The sequence below is a fragment of the Pseudopipra pipra genome, chromosome 5, assembly GCF_036250125.1.
Source record: "Pseudopipra pipra isolate bDixPip1 chromosome 5, bDixPip1.hap1, whole genome shotgun sequence".
Taxonomy (NCBI): Eukaryota; Metazoa; Chordata; class Aves; order Passeriformes; family Pipridae; genus Pseudopipra; species Pseudopipra pipra.
The window spans coordinates 8,937,308-8,949,666 of NC_087553.1; the positions used below are offsets into that span (position 1 = coordinate 8,937,308).

At 43.5% G+C, this 12,359-nt stretch overlaps 1 protein-coding gene across 8 annotated transcripts in view; it reads right to left on the bottom strand.

Moving 5' to 3' along the window:
- The window catches only part of EPS8 (EGFR pathway substrate 8, signaling adaptor), a 134,655-nt gene extending 128,179 nt beyond the window's left edge, over positions 1–6,476 (bottom strand). For 5 of the 8 annotated variants that reach the window (XM_064654371.1, XM_064654369.1, XM_064654370.1 and 2 more), the window contains exon 1: positions 5,527–5,658. The gene's annotated coding sequence lies outside the window, so the exon portion shown is untranslated. Of the gene's footprint in view, positions 1–5,108; positions 5,222–5,526; positions 5,659–6,001 lie in introns of those variants that run through there. The other 3 variants (XM_064654366.1, XM_064654364.1, XM_064654365.1) reach the window with 3 other exon arrangements.
- Positions 6,477–12,359: the final 5,883 nt, after the last annotated feature.

Consider the following 12,359-nt stretch of genomic DNA (forward strand, 5'->3'; position numbering starts at 1 on the left):
GAAAAACTCAACATACAAGATGAATGTCACTCTTTGTACAAAGGTTCACATTCACATGCTCTGAATAACAGAACTGGGCATTCAAAAATATTTCTATGATGTACACTGGGATTCTGCTGAATCTGATGAATCCCTGCATTAACCAGACACTTAACTCCCCAAAACACCAAGTGTTAACTCCCTTATGGGTTAGAAAATTAAGGCTTTCTCAAGGCTATTTACTCCAAATTATAATTTACACTGTAAACAAAGAGACCTTTGACTCAGGAAATAGAGAAGACAACACCTCAGACACACTGTGAAACCAAGCAAAAAGAGCTAAAGCATCAAAAGAAGGAAGAGTACATGAGAATGAAGAGCAGAGTCTTCAGTCTTCATGAAAGGAGCATTCAGAGGGATGAATTAAGCCCTCTCAATTGCCCCAGAATGAAAGAAAGTGCTCATTAAACAAAGTTCACGTTTCAGGTGAAATAAAATTCACTAGGAGCATTAAGGGAACAAATCACAGCAGCATCAAAGTCTACTTGAAGTTAAAACATCGATAAAATTGGGGTAATCCTGTATGTCACCAGGTGTATTGAAGGGCAAATGGACTTCTGTGATCTCGTGTATTTCACATGATTTTTAGATCAATATTTATGGAGCTGTTTCGGGAAGGTGTGGTACGTTAAATACCATTTCCTAATGGGTCTGGGCCTATCTAATGAGCAACAAACAGGTACTGCAAACACCTCACTTTCAGCTTCAATTTGCACTTGGGACAATTGCTGGAAGGTGAGTGGGAGGAGAAGGGAGTATTGATGGGAGAAGCAGCAAGCCTTGTGCCTGTTTTTCTACTTGGTCCATCTTTAAAAATGCTTTTACATGCAGGAGCAGAAATGAAAGTAATACACACAAATTCCCAGGAGTCATCCCCTTACCTTCCAGTTACAAACATTCCTGGGCTACAGACATTAAGGCTTACAGTGAAACTCTTGCAGTAGATTTAGCCTGTAGCATCCAGCAGCTACAGCACACTCCAACCCCCCACCCCAAGAACCAGCTGTGGCAGCTTCACCACTAAGTCAGCTGAACACAATTCCTCTATGCTTATGGAAGTCTTGAAAGAAATTGGATGTTCCCTTACCTGCAGTGCTAATCTATGAAATCCAGAAAATGCTTAAGCTGTAACGTTTTGGATTATTAAAAGACAAATCCTCTATCTCATCTAAACCCAATGCACTCCTAAAAACAAACAAAAAAAAAACCCAAACAAAAAACCAAAACCAAAAACAACAAAACACACACAAATCAAATCCCCCCAAAAACCAAACACCACGTTATCTGTAAAAAACCTGTTTTTAGTAGGACTGAACATTCATAATCCCTACCCTCACTTAACAGACACCATTCCTAAAGTTAACGACTTTTTTTCTAAATATTCTGTTGAAATACTCAAAGGTTTTGCAGCATTAAACGACAAAGGGTTCACCATTTTACAGCTCAGAGTTTTACACTCTTTGGTTTTGATTTCCTGCTTTCTGCTGTAGCTTTATAGAGAACATGACAATTTCCATGGCTGGTCAAAACAACAACGTGAGTGAGGCTTTAAGAACAAAGACAAGTAGGATCCCCTGTCACCACAGTAATGAAGATGCCTGTCACGCATCAGAAACCTGCACAACAGAAAATCCCACAGAAATGGATAACTTCATGGAAAATACTAAAACTCTGAACCTTTGAGGCTAGACACATCTGCTAACTTTGTCTACCCAGAATGCATAAGGTTGCTGAAGTCTATTCATAAAAAGACAAAGACAATAAATGCGAAGAAAGTAATTTGTAATTTGCTATTTCCATGTTAGATCTCAACCCTGTGGAGATTCACAGCATGCCTAACTTTAATTACCAAGACAGTGGCATAGAGAGGAAAGGGAAGAAAGGGCTGGAAGCGTTTAACTAGTAGCAATTCAAGGCCCTGAGTTGGCTAATATTTAAAAATTTCACTAAAACTGACGTTACAATCAAAGGCATGTGTTAGTGATTGTGGGCTTATGGTCACAGCTCAGAACGAAAACAGATCCTAAAGAGCTAATGTTAATAACATTTCCATTTGTGATTCATTTTTTACCCCCCCAGTGTCCCTGACACGCAATTGGAAACAAAAAAAATTAAAAAAAAAAGTCCCTCCCCACAAAACAGATGTGATGGTTGCTTCTTCCCACATCATCATGGTCTTTCCAAGAAGGCTGTGACTAACTTCACCAGGGAACAAGCAATTATGCAGGATCTCTGAGTATCAAGAGCTATAAAAGACACCTTAACATTCCATTTCAGTGACCGAAGAGCTCTGTTTCATAAACAGTTATGCAAATGTTTTCTACACACACCCCAAACGGTCTCACTGACTTAGATAAAACTTCCTACAACTTTAAATCTAAGTTCCTCCATGGGCACCACAGGGAGAAACTCAGAAGTTGTTCAGGACTGAAGTTCCCAGCAAAATGTAAAATCTTGGGATCCAGACTGGAAAACTGAAATTCCTAGGTATCAGAGTTAAATCAGGATCTGTACAAAACTGAGAAATTTAGCATGTTGGATGAATAAATTGATAGATAAATCAGAATCCAACTCTGGAGTTAAGATAAAATGGCATCAGATACATCCCTCTCCAAAAGCAGGAATTCTAGTTTCTGGTAATGCAAAGGATTTAATACTGAAAAAACTACAGAATTAGTACTGAGAACAAGATATGAGTCTCATATATTGAATTTTCACCTTGAAAAATATACCAACTTCACTGTTAATTTTATGGGTACTGTGTAAGTATGGCCCTACCATGAGGAAAAAAAGGGTCTTTCAGGCATCACAAAAATCAGTGAAAAGCCTTCTAATCATGAGCTGTTGATTAGCCTCCTTGGGAATCCAGCTCAGGACTAGAATGATGAAAACTGAATCCCCACGGACAGAGGGGATACAGAACCAGATGCTGTTAAGTGAGAAAGCAGGAAGAAACCCTGGTTTCAAATGAAATGTGAGAAGCAGACCCATCCACATGCAGAAAACACACAAGCAAAGAAACTTTCCGATTCCTTTTGGATGGAGATACAAGAATGGGGCCACTCACACTGCACCATAAGCACCACAGCTAAGAGGAGTTAAGAGTCTTCTTTCTGGCCACCAGCCCCACTTCAGAGAGAGAAGACTCAGGATGGGTCACACACCAAAGGGCTTCCTTTTTCTGTCTGGCACAGCTAAAAGCTGTGTCCTCTAGAAAACCTCGCACCACTGACCAGTCAGTCATTCACCATATGAGAAGAGATGCAGGAACTGTAACTAGGAGCATAAGGACAACAAGTGGTAGACACTGAAATCGAAGTTAGCAAACACTTTATCAGTGCAGTCTTCATCGTGTGGACTTCAAGTCTTCTCTCACCACAGTAATTTAGAAGTTCTTATATATTTAAACTATTTTGATCCTCATCGATCCTCCAATTATTTAACTTCAGATGTTAGATTTTAATAAGGTTTTACCCACAGGACAAAAAAAAATGCCACAGTTAATGTGATTGATTTGCCATTTACAGCTGGACTATGGATAGAAAGAAAATAAACCGTATTTTCAGAATTTAGTTGTCACCAAGTGCAAAAATTCTGTATTTCTTTTTTCCATCCGTGCATTTCTCAGCAGAAGTAACTAATCAGCAGAAGTCTAATCTTGCCCTCTCTATTACTGCTATAAATAACACAGCACCTAATCACTACTGGGTGTCGTTGCTTGTGGGGTGTTACCTCCCTCCAAATAAATCTAATGGGATGCTTTGACTGCTTCCAAAATTACAGGCAGTCAGAAACACACATTCTGAGCTATGAGAAGGCATAACTCAATACTGCAGCCATTATGAGTTGTTTGACAATACAAGCCAGCTGGACAATTACAGTCCGAAGCCACTTACATTTCCACAGTCTCTCCCAGTAAAAGCAACCAGCAGCTGCAACCTGCTTGTGTGGAGCCTTGAGCACAGTATCTCATTACCTGATGATACCTGCATGTTAATGACACTACACTCGCTGTGAACTGTGAATCGAGATGGGCTGCGTCTCCCTTACACCTTGGAAATCCTGTAAGCTCTTTGCAATCCCCACTGCTCGCTGAGAGGGTGCAAACTCACTTCAAGCCTGGCCTAGGAGAGGCTTCTTCTCGAAGGGCAAGGGTAGAAGCATTTCCATGGAAAGGAGACGGGACACACAGTGCTGATTCAGTATTTCCAGTTGCTAACAACAAAAATGGTCATTTTTATGTTCTCCCATGTAAGCAACTTTTGTAGCTGACATATAGTCATTGCACAATCACAAACAAGAAGGAATATGGTCAATAGGAAGGGAGGAGGACCTTATTTTTGATGATGGAGAGGCATAATTAATATTATTATTAATTATTAATATAATCTATGCTGCAAAGGCACGTGAGATCCATCATTTGGTTAATATTTCAGCAGACACAACGCAGAGCAGCAGGACTTTTATCTTCAGTACTTCACCTCAAGTAAACAAAGCAGACTCCACAAAAGGTCAAACCACTGCACGCCTGTAGCTCTGGAGGGTACGAGACCCATTAGCCAAGGCAAAGCGCAATTTCTGAGTGGGAGGATTGTTTCCCAACCAACATCCTTAAGAAAAACTTGTTCCAACCTTTCTTCTATTGCCTGCTACTCACTGGCTTGAAACTACGGTGTAGTGGAAGCTGCGATGCCTAGCTTTTCATGGATACAGTGCAACTCTACTGGGTTACAAGGGGACAGGAACACCTTAGATCACGCCGCAAAATGCCACGAACCTGTTTTCCACCGTGTGTCCAGGTCACCTGCGCGCTGGCAGGGAGCGCGTGTCATGGTGATGAGAGGGGCAGGAGGAGGAAAAACGCCAGGGAAAGTTATCAGATAGAGGGAAAGGGCTAAACAGCGGGGGAGACGAAAGAGAGCGGGGGAGAGCACCGAAGAAACGCAAGCATGCAACAGGAATATCTCACCCGAAAGCTGCCCCTTCGCGCGATACCAGCAACACAGGTGGAAAAGCCAGCTCAAACACCGGGGAAGAAACACCACAATAAGGACTGAAAGGCAAGTCACCTGGTCGAAGGTGAGGCAGGAGGAGGGCACCGGCGGATCCTCAGCCCCGTGGGAGCCCCGCGGGCAAGGTGCGGCGGCGTTACCGCAGCGGGAGGGGGAAAATACACGCACACCTACACGCACACACACACACCTACCCACACACACATACACCTACACACACGGCGAGGGACGCGGGTATAAAGCCACGGCGGGGAACGGCGGCAGCAGCGAGCGCCGTGCCCAGCCCGGGAGGGAGTTCTCGGCCGCCCCTGCCCGAGCGGCGGCGGCTCCGCGGGCCGGCGGGGTCCGCGCCCCGCAACTCGCCCCGTTCCCACCCCGTGCGCGCTGCCCCGGCGGCTTTTGGCGTCGCGGAACAAAAGCGGGGGGAGGCTCGGCGCCCGGGGGAAATCCCTCTCCCGCCCCGCCAGCCCCTTACCTTCCCCCCGAGCCGTCCTGCCGCCCCGCGGGGCTCCGGGCGGCACGGCCGGGGCTCCCCCGCTCGCCGCCGGCGAGCTGCGGGCAGGGGCGGGCGCGGGGGCTCCGCTCCAACAAAGTGCCGGAGCGGGGCGGGCGCCGGGCACCGGGAGCAGCGGCGGAGGGAGCGGAGCCGAGCTCCCTCTGCCGGCCCGCCGCCCCGCCCCGGCCCCGGCTCCGGCTCCAGCCCCGGCTCCAGCCTCAGCCCCGTTCCAGCCCCGGCCCCGCGGGATGTGCGGGATGTGCGGGGCCGCCTCGCCCCTCTGCCGCTCCCCGCCGCGCCTCACCGGGAGCTCACGCCAACGCAAAGGTGCTGAGCAGCAGCTCCCCCCGGAGCGGCGCTGAAATACGGGAGTTGTTTAAAGTCATCGTTAAGCCTTCGCCAAAAAAAAAAAAAAAAAAAAAAATTAAATAAAAAGCCACGCGATAAAGCCTACCGACGCTCCAAAGCAAAATCCTTCCCCGGAGAAGTAGGTGTATCTAAACCACCTTTGGAACTAGTGGACGGCGAGAATGTAAGTCTCCCATCCTCGCTTGAAATCCCGGATGAAGTCTCCCAGCTGTTTATGTTGTTTCCATCTGGCACCACATTCCTCCCGACTCTGACCATTTACACGTGTCTTTCACTCAGCACAGGGGAATAGTCCCGTGTCCAGATACTATTGGCACGTTTACAGGTAGCCAAAGTCCTCACGCTACAGCCGTGATTTCCATAACGAGCCACTCCCCTCCTAAAATCGAGTTGCTCCACGAGAACCTCGGTTTTCAATGATTTCACTTTCAAATAAGCTTATGCCTTTTGTGACTCCAGAGAAAAGCTTGAAAACAAGCTTTTGACAGCATCAGACATAGGAAAACAGCCTCCATTGAGGTAGTGCATAGGAGAGCTAATCTGATTTTCAAGGTTCTGTTCCTGATTTTTGATAGGATTCAATTGTCAATCCTGAAAGACTTACACACCTGTTTGATTGTGTTCCCGAGGCTCCTTCCAGGCTTCACCAAGATTCCTCACGAAGATCAGAATCTTATCTAGACCAAACAGCCATTTCCATTGAGCTACTGCTATCCAAGTATGGACAGCTTTACAAAGTTTCTGTGATTCCAGGCCCTCTTCAAGGAACCTGCAGAGGAAAAGTATAAACTAATGAAAGAGCAGCTGCTTGCTGAAATTTCCACTCAGTTCCAAGAAATGAGGCTTGGCAGGTCCTCGCTTTTTATAACACTCTGTGACTCATTTGCAGAGGCAGGTGAAGTCAGAGCCATCACTGCCAGAGTCGTGCCACCGACAGCTTCTTCAGGAAGGACGTGGATTTTACCACTTTTTTAAAAAGGGGAAAGGACCATGTTGCTCAGCTTCTGTTTGCAGTGGTTTGGCTGTTGAATCTCTTCTCAAGTGGTGCTAGTCCATCCTTAACCTGGTGTTTGCCAGCAAATATTCCTGAAATAAGGTTTGAACTCTACAAACTGTTATTGTGCCAGGCTCCTTGGCAGGGTCAGGGCTGAAAGCAGTGGGCAGCAGGCAAGCATGAGGCTCACTGAGGGATCCTGTGAACCAGACAGGAGAGAGTAACCCGAGCTTCAGGTCAGGCTGGAAGAGGTGGGGCCTCACTCCTCAATTGCTTAGGAGTTCACCTTAACCCTGCTTCAAAAAAAAAAAAAAAAAAAAGAAAAACAGTTCAGGCAACTTCCCCTTCCTGGCTCAGAGCTGATAGAGTCCCTCGTCATGCTCCATCTTCTTCTAATGGTTCTGTCTCTGCTATTTTTTCTGGTCCAGAAAGCCCTCCACAAAACAGGAAGGCACAAAAAAACTTGTGAAATAAGTCCACTTCTCTGTACCTAAACAGGCACTGAAATGTGCAGATACCATACACTTACCTAGTTCGTTTCCAACAAACCTTCAAGTCTTAAAGAATCGGATTATGGAGAGGCCACCAAGGTACTTTGTGTGAATGAAGCTTACAGGAACACTGATATCTAAACTGACATTTCCAAACTATCCATGCCAGACACCATACACACTCTCCCTAGGTAAATAATAACAGTAATTTTTACATGAAAACGCTTACCCCATGAGAGGTGGAAGGAATACAAGAGATGCTCTTAAAGAAAAGGCTGGGGACTGCTTCAGCTCTTGGCAGGGATAAACAGTGCCTCTCTTCCCCCTTCTTTCCTGGATAGCAGCCCAAGCCCACCCCCTGCTCCAATTCCCTTTAACAAAGGACAGAACACAAATGCAGAAGACCACTGTGGGCTGATATTTTTGTTTGGTTTTACTTGGGAAGAAAATATTTTAAAGGAACAGAGACAATAAAGAGAAACGTGGAAAGAAAAAAAAGTGGGATGTGAGAATGAGAAAAGGGAAACCAGAAGGATAAATGGGAGAGAGAAAGATTTGGGGAAGAATAAATTCTACTTCTGCTCTTTAGGGACTTTTCTTTGGGATGTGTACAGTAGGTATGGACATTTATAAAATTATTTTGTATGATTAAGAAGTTAATATCACTGCAGATAGGAAGCCAGAACACTGTAACACAAGGGGATGAAGAAGGTATTTCACCGATGTTTGTTTGGGGAAAAAAATATTCCAAAGAATTTCCTTCTGTTGTAGAACAGCCTAAAGATACTTTCCGTGCTGGGAACCTGCAGAATGACACACAACGGTCTGGCAGGGCCCAGCAGAGCCTGTTTGCTGACACCAACCCCCTTCCTGCCTGGAATTTGGCCAAGCGCCGCGGCCCCGGCCAGGCGCAATCTCCTTCGCAGGTGCACACGCGACGGAAGGCACAGCGAGGGGAACGAACCTGCAGGCCCGAGGGGAGCACCACTGCTCAGGCTCCACTGAAAATAGATGGGCAGGGGTTCAATTTGTACAGGATTGGCTGCAGCGAGCCCTGGGATTTAAGATTAACCGCTTGATACTGGAATTTCCACTCTCATTGAAAACAGACACTGCTGTATCCATAGAGTTTTCAGAAGAAAAATACACACAGCAAGCCTGATTCTTTCATTGATTTTGAGGCATGTGCAGCACAGTGAGAAACAGCAGAATTGTTCCTGATTTAGGTCATAAAAATGCAAGGTAAACCCAGAGGAATCCAGAGCAAATGAGAGAAACAAAAGAAACTAGCTGTTGGTCCATGCTCCTCCATTCTTTATGCTGTGGAAAAGAAAAAAAAATTGCAAATACAGAAAGTATTTATTTGCTGCTTTTGTAAAATTGTAGAAACATTTTCCTCAAGGCTAAACATGGTACTGTCTAGAAAACTATGCAGGTAAGAGGATTTGAAGAATAAACATAGAGATTCCTCTAGTCCCAAAGTCATTTCAGTTTGATTGGGAGTTTCTTTTGGGTGTGTCTGGTTTTAAGATACTCTGCTTAAATATGTCATCCTTTTTGCTATAAATATATATATATAGTTAGACCATTCTTAGAAGACACTAAGTGAATGTAATTAAATATTCTGAATTCAGATTTACTATTTGAGTAGCAAATCTATGAATAACATAATGACCACAAAACTAGTGAGGTCTAAACATGTTCAGGACATTCTATAAACTTCTACCTCAATTAGGAAGCTGGGGTTTGCTACCCAAAAGTTAACTTTGGGCAAACCCTCTGATATGTTTGGGTTTGATTCCCCCACCCCCACCCCCAAAAGAAAAAAAAAAAAAGGATTAAAGATTATTAAAAATCTCCTCTCTTCCCATTAGTCAATTCTTTTATTGGAGAGCTTGTGCTTAGTTGATTTCTATGAAATTCATATGAAATTACATAAGCTACTTGTATTTTTTTTAATAACCTTTCTGGGGAAGGTTGATTCAGGCACACAGAGTAAAGCAGACCAGAGAGCTATCCACAATCTAAATGTGCAAAGGAAGGAGGAACCCAGCATGTCTGTAGCCCTCTCCTCACAGAAAATGAACTTCAGACTCAGTTCTGAACCAGAGGGAAAACTCCTGACTGACTCATGCACTGCATCCCAGGTACGGAGCCAAAGCAGCACAAAGAATTCCCAGAAGCCCCATTTCCGCCCAAGAAATGATTCTCTGGAAGAGCTTGAGGATATGGCAGAAGATATATCTGGTGAGAACAAGCTGCCTGTCAGAGTGCAGTCATGGCGTGGAACTCCACAGAGGCTCCCAGTGACTGTGAGAGATAAGACTGCCTCAAAGAGCTGTCGAGAATCACTGTGCCCAAGTTATATGGGGAACCACTCTGTGCTGCAGAAAATCTAGATGTTTTAAAAGAAAGAGAAAAAAAATCAGCCATTTGCTCGTGATTCTTGTGGTGCCTGCTTTCCAAGTCAGAGAGCACGGACTTTCCCTATTTTTCCCTTAGTTTAGCTGCCACTGGTTATCAGATTTTTATTCCTTGTTCCTAATTATTGTTACCCTGGGTTGACTAGGGTAAATGAACTTCATCCTGAGCACAAAACTCTTCATCCTGAAGCTGCCACCACTGATGAATTAAAAACTTGCCATCCAGCCCTTCCAACTACTAAAGCATCAACTACAAACCACATAAATTTATGGGTAGGATTGAAGCTAAATGTGTGATGATAAAAAGCCTTCCAGTAAGACAAGGCTCTGTGACATTATGAATTATCTGGCAGCTCTTTCTGCACAATCCTATGTGGATTGGAATCAGCCAGTGAAGTAATGTAGAGGGCCTTTCTCCCACTGGAGCCACAGGGAGTGTTGCCATTTATTTTGGCAGGAATAGAATCAGACCCAAATCCTTAAATTGTGCATTACTTAATCTCTGCACTGAATGCTGGATAGCTGACACTTGGATTTGGAAGTCAAGGCCCCCGTCCAGAAAGAAACCTGAGGTGTAAGAAAAGCCATATCTGAACCACTGACATCATCTGGGCAAAGCTCAGCACGTTCATGGTTACTAGAGTTTGATCTGTCCCCTCTCAAGAGCTGCACTGTGTTTGATGAATGAGACTCTAATTGAATTTAAACAAATAAATTGCAGGTTACAAAGCAAACTCAAATGTTGTTATGCATTTTGATGCTTCCATGTTCCTATCTTACAGAGGCAAAAATGAAATAAGACACAGACAATCAGTCGTTTTATATCTACACTCTGCTCTTTATAGGGAAGCACGACAGATGTGTTTTATTACATTTGTATGTTTATTGTATAGAGCATTAAAACTCAGATATTTCGTTTTTCTTATATCTCAAATTCAAAAGAGAAGAAAGAGGGCAGACACAAAGAAAAATAAATAACTGCTAGAAACAATTTCGTTTGTTTTGCCAGAATTTTTAGAAGTTTCTGGGTTTTTTTTCCTCTTCTGGGGTTTTGAACTATTCTTCTCTGGTGGAGGAGGGGGAACAGTCTTAATCATATGGCTCATCCCAAAGCCTTTGGAGTTCTTGAGTCAAGCACCTAAAACCAATACATTTCTTTAGTGATCATGAGTTGTTGATAAAAAAGAGGCTGACATTTTTATGTGGATTTGGGGTTCATAGATTTCATGTTTCCTAAAGAAATGTCAGAGAGGGAGGCTTTTTTCTTCTAACAAATTAAAAGGATTTGGGGCATTCACAAGGCTAATTTAAGCGTCTGAAAAACATATCAAATATCATTACCACAATACTAAAATCATTAGATTGGTCAAAATTACTTTCTAAACTGTATTTTTATTGTTAATTGTGATGAACTGTAATTTTGAAAATGATAGTCCCAGTTCCTGTTTTTAGGGAGAGAAGGGCCTGGTTCAACTGTCTGACCTGTTTAGAGACTGTGTAGATCACCTAAAATTCCACTTTTTCATATACTTGCTTAGTTCTGATTGCATAATTATTTCATTAGCTGAGGGAAGTAATTAATAATGCTATTGACAATTTTTTGGTTACATAGTTCTTGCCACGGACCTCAGAATTGTCTACCAGCTTCAGTGAATTTGGAGAGACAAGCTTCATTGTACAGGAGGAATGGAGAAAGCTCATCTAATACTGAAGAACCTCACAGTTATGTTCTGAAACTTGGATTATGTTGTGTTTTTATTAAAGATGAAAATTATAGAATTTGAAAGATGGTACCATATAACCCTAGGAGACCAGAAATAAACATAACAATAAATGCAAATAAAATAACTCTGTGTGTGTGTATAGTTTTAAACACATTGAATCCCATGAGTTTTAATTAATATGTGAATCTCATGAGTTTTGAGTAGAAGAGCATGACTCATTATTTATGGTCATACCACGCTGGCAGAGCTGAAGAGGCTCCATCATGCTGGGATGCTGCATCTGGTGCCCATGGAAGTAGAGCTGTAGTGGGCCCAGGAACCCAAGCTCCCAGCATTGTGCTCTGGCCATTACAGTGCCTTGCACAAAAATGGGGCAACGTCTCTGAATTTGATTTGACACACAGTCAGTCACAGGCCTGGTCCTGGGAGTTATGACTGAGAAGGTTTTGGCACACTTGAGGCTGCAGATACAGTCACAAACTCAACCAAACTCTACAAGCTTTTTCTTTCCTGTGAAAAGTGCCCATGAGATAGTTTAATTTCCACACAGTTTTCAGATAAACATATGTAATGTCCAAGTTTATAATTGCTTAAGTCTATGACAGATGTGGCAGGTCTGCAGCTGCATTACTTGAAGTCATGATTTTGCCTTAAGGCACCCCAAACCCCGTGGTAATATCAGCATTTGGAACACACATACCACCAAATCAAAGAGGAACTTGTTAAAAGTAAGGGAAGGCTAATAATAATTAAAAGGGAGACTAAATCTTACCGTTATGTGATCGTTAGTCAGCCAGTGATGGTTTTCATA